Genomic DNA, 5,184 nt, shown 5'->3' with positions numbered 1-5,184 from the left:
AAGAACCAATGAGGTTCATTCTCGTGTTACACATCATGTTTGAGCTTCCGCAAGAACCAATGAGGTTCATTCTCGTGTTACGCGGCACGTTTGAGCTTCAGCAAGAACCAATGAGGTTCATTCTCGTGTTACGCGGCACGTTTGGGCTTCAGCAAGAACCAATGAGGTTCATTCTCGTGTTACGCGGCACGTTTGAGCTTCAGCAAGAACAAATTAGGTTAATTCTCGTGTTACGCAGCACGTTTGGGCTTCAGCAAGAACCAATGAGGTTCATTCTCGTGTTACGCGGCACGTTTGAGCTTAAGCAAGAACAAATTAGGTTCATTCATACGTTACGCATCATGTTAGAGTTTCAGCAAGAACCAATGAGGTTCATTCTCATGTTATGCATCATGTTTGAGCTTCAGGAAGAACCAATGAGGTTCATTCATGTTACGCATCATGTTTGAGCTTCAGCAAGAACCAATGAGGTTCATTCTCGTGTTACGCATCATGTTTGAGCTTCCGCAAGAACCAATGAGGTTCATTCACAAGTTACGCAGCACGTTTGAGCTTCATCAAGAACCAATGAGGTTCATTCTCGTGTTACGCATCATGTTTGAGCTTCCGCAAGAACCAATGAGGTTCATTCTCGTGTTACGCACGTTTGATCTTCAGCAAGAACCAATGAGGTTCATTCACAAGTTACGCAGCACGTTTGAGCTTCAGCAAGAACCAATGAGGTTCATTCTCATGTTACGCATCATGTTTGAGCTTCAGCAAGAACCAATGAGGTTCATTCTCGTGTTACGAAGCACGTTTGAGCTTCAGCAAGAACCAATGAGGTTCATTCTCGTGTTACGCAGCACGTTTGATCTTCAGCAAGAACCAACGAGGTTCATTCTCGTGTTACGCAACACGTTTGAGCTTCAGCAAGAACAAATTAGGTTAATTCTCGTGTTACGCAGCACGTTTGAGCTTCAGCAAGAACCAATGAGGTTCATTCATATGTTACGCAGCACGTTTGAGCTTCCACAAGAACCAATGAGGTTCATTCTCGTGTTACGCATCATGTTTGAGCTTCAGCAAGAACCAATGAGGTTCATTCTCGTGTTACGCATCATGTTTGAGCTTCCGCAAGAACCAATAAGGTTCATTCACAAGTTACGCAGCACGTTTGAGCTTCAGCAAGAACCAATGAGGTTCATTCTCGTGTTACGCATCATGTTTGAGCTTCAGCAAGAACCAATGAGGTTCATTCTCGTGTTATGCATCATGTTTGAGCTTCCGCAAGAACCAATGAGGTTCATTCTCGTGTTACGCAGCACGTTCGAGCTTCAGCAAGAACCAATGAGGTTCATTCTCGTGTTACGCATCATGTTTGAGCTTCAGCAAGAACCAATGAGGTTCATTCTCGTGTTACGCATCATGTTTGAGCTTCCGCAAGAACCAATGAGGTTCATTCTCGTGTTACGCACGTTTGATCTTCAGCAAGAACCAATGAGGTTCATTCTCGTGTTACGCAGCACGTTTGAGCTTCAGCAAGAACCAATGAGGTTCATTCTCATGTTACGCATCATGTTTGAGCTTCAGCAAGAACCAATGAGGTTCATTCTCGTGTTACGCAGCACGTTTGATCTTCAGCAAGAACCAACGAGGTTCATTCTCGTGTTACGCAACACGTTTGAGCTTCAGCAAGAACAAATTAGGTTAATTCTCGTGTTACGCAGCACGTTTGAGCTTCAGCAAGAACCAATGAGGTTCATTCATATGTTACGCAGCACGTTTGAGCTTCCACAAGAACCAATGAAGTTCATTCTCATGTTACGCATCATGTTTGAGCTTCAGCAAGAACCAATTAGGTTCATTCATGTGTTACGCATCATGTTAGAGTTTCAGCAAGAACCAATGAGGTTCATTCTCATGTTACGCATCATGTTTGAGCTTCAGCAAGAACCAATGAGGTTCATTCTTGTGTTACGCAGCACGTTTGAGCTTCAGCAAGAACTAATGAGGTTCATTCTCGTGTTACGCAGCACGTTTGAGTTTCAGCAAGAACCAATGAGGTTCATTCTCGTGTTACGCATCATGTTTGAGCTTCAGCAATAACTAATGAGGTTCATTCTCGTGTTACGCATCATGTTTGAGCTTCAGCAAGAACCAATGAGGTTCATTCTCGTGTTACGCATCATGTTTGAGCTTCAGCAATAACCAATGAGGTTTATTCTCGTGTTACGCATCATGTTTGAGCTTCATTAAGAACCAATGAGGTTCATTCACATGTTATGCATCATGTTTGAGCTTCCGCAAGAACCAATGAGGTTCATTCTCGTGTTACGCATCATGTTTGAGCTTCCGCAAGAACCAATGAGGTTCATTCTCGTGTTACGCATCATGTTTGAGCTTCCGCAAGAACCAACGAGGTTCATTCACAAGTTACGCAGCACGTTTGAGCATCAGCAAGAACCAATGAGGTTCATTCTCGTGTTACGCATCATGTTTGAGCTTCAGCAAGAACCAATGAGGTTCATTCTCGTGTTACACATCATGTTTGAGCTTCAGCAAGAACCAATGAGGTTCATTCTCGTGTTACGCAGCACGTTTGAGCATCAGCAAGAACCAATGAGGTACATTCACATGTTACGCAGCACGTTTGAGCTTCAGCAAGAACCACTGAGGTTCATTCTCATGTTACACATCATGTTTGAGCTTCAGCAAGAACCAATGAGGTTCATTCTCGTGTTACGCAGCACGTTTGAGCATCAGCAAGAACCAATGAGGTACATTCACATGTTACGCAGCACGTTTGAGCTTCAGCAAGAACCAATGAGGTTCATTCTCGTGTTACGCAGCACGTTTGAGTTTCAGCAAGAACCACTGAGGTTCATTCACATGTTACGCAGCACGTTTGAGCTTCAGCAAGAACCAATGAGGTTCATTCTCGTGTTACGCAGCACGTTTGAGCTTCAGCAAGAACCAATGAGGTTCATTCACATGTTACGCAGCACGTTTGAGCTTCAGCAAGAACCAATGAGGTTCATTCTCGTGTTACACATCATGTTTGAGCTTCCGCAAGAACCAATGAGGTACATTCACATGTTACGCAGCACGTTTGAGCTTCAGCAAGAACCAATGAGGTTCATTCTCGTGTTACACATCATGTTTGAGCTTCCGCAAGAACCAATGAGGTACATTCACATGTTACGCAGCACGTTTGAGCTTCCGCAAGAACCAATAAGGTTCATTCTCGTGTTACGCAGCACGTTTGAGCTTCAGGAAGAACTAATGAGGTTCATTCTCGTGTTACGCAGCACGTTTGAGTTTCAGCAAGAACCACTGAGGTTCATTCACATGTTACGCAGCACGTTTGAGCTTCAGCAAGAACCAATGAGGTTCATTCTCGTGTTACGCATCATGTTTGAGCTTCAGCAAGAACTAATGAGGTTCATTCTCGTGTTACGCAGCACGTTTGAGCTTCAGCAACCAATGAGGTTCATTCTCGTGTTACGCAGCACGTTTGAGTTTCAGCAAGAAGCACTGAGGTTCATTCTCATGTTACGCAGCACGTTTGAGCTTCAGCAATAACTAATGAGGTTCATTCTCGTGTTAGGCATCATGTTTGAGCTTCAGCAAGAACCAATGAGGTTCATTCTCATGTTACGCAGCACGTTTGAGCTTCAGCAAGAACCAATGAGGTTCATTCTCATGTTACGCAGCACGTTTGAGCTTCAGCAAGAACCAATGAGGTTCATTCACATGTTAGGCATTATGTTTGAGCTTCAGCAAGAACCAATGAGGTTCATTCTCATGTTACGCAGCTTGTTTGAGCTTCAGCAAGAACCAATGAGGTTCATTCTCATGTTACGCATCATGTTTGAGCTTCAGCAAGAACCAAATGAGGTTCATTCACATGTTAGGCATCATGTTTGAGCTTCAGCTAGAAACAATGAGGTTCATTCTCATGTTACGCAGCATGTTTGAGCTTCAGCAAGAACCAATGAGGTTCATTCTCATGTTACGCAGCACGTTTGAGCTTCAGCAAGAACCAATGAGGTTCATTCTCGTGTTACGCAGCACATTTGAGCTTCAGCAAGAACAAATTAGGTTCATTCTCGTGTTACGCATCATGTTTGAGCTTCAGCAAGAACCAATGAGGTTCATTCTCATGTTACGCAGCATGTTTGAGCTTCAGCAAGAACCAATGAGGTTCATTCTCATGTTACGCAGCACGTTTGAGCTTCAGCAAGAACAAATTAGGTTCATTCTCGTGTTACGCATCATGTTAGAGTTTCAGCAAGAACCAATGAGGTTCATTCACATGTTAGGCAGCACGTTTGAGCTTCAGCAAGAAGCAATGAGGTTCATTCTCATGTTACGCAGCACTTTTGAGCTTCCGCAAGAACCAATGAGGTTTTTTCTCGTGTTACGCAGCACGTTTGAGCTTCCACAAGAACCAATGAAGTTCATTCTCGTGTTACGCAGCACGTTTGAGCTTCAGCAAGAACCAATGAGGTTCATTCACATGTTACGCAGCACGTTTGAGCTTCCACAAGAACCAATGAAGTTCATTCTCGTGTTACGCAGCACGTTTGAGCTTCAGCAAGAACAAATTAGTTTCATTCTCGTGTTACGCATCATGTTAGAGTTTCAGCAAGAACCAACGAGGTTCATTCTCATGTTACGCATCATGTTTGAGCTTCAGCAAGAACCAATGAGGTTCATTCACATGTTACGCAGCACGTTTGAGCTTCAGCAAGAACCAATGAGGTTCATTCACATGTCACGCAGCCCGTTTGACCTTCAGCAAGAACCAATGAGGTTTTTTCTCGTGTTACGCAGCACGTTAGAGTTTCAGCAAAAAACAATGAGGTTTTGTGTAACCGTAATCATTTTGTGTTAGGACTACATGAATTACAACACAGTGCAGTCTTTCCTGGTTCTACATCAGAACGCCGCCTCATTATTGGCCAGCTCCTGCATCAGCATCACAGCTTCGTGGTGCTCACATGAACAGCATCAGCCAATACAGAACTGCACTGTATTTATAACGTAAACAGCATAGGAGACTGAGGTAGACTAATTGAAGAAATTGTTGAATAAATTTGTTATTTTTGTTTGCTTTTTTGTGCACAAAAATTATTCTCGTTGCTTCATAACATTGAGGTTTAACCACTGTTGTCACATGGAATATTTTAACAATGTCTT

Source organism: Rhinichthys klamathensis, unplaced genomic scaffold (genome assembly GCF_029890125.1).
Source record: "Rhinichthys klamathensis goyatoka isolate OS25496 unplaced genomic scaffold, OSU_Roscu_1.1 h1tg000281l_1, whole genome shotgun sequence".
Lineage (NCBI taxonomy): Eukaryota > Metazoa > Chordata > Actinopteri > Cypriniformes > Leuciscidae > Rhinichthys > Rhinichthys klamathensis.
The sequence above is the reverse complement of the archived record's forward strand: the minus strand, read 5'-3'. Positions refer to the sequence as shown.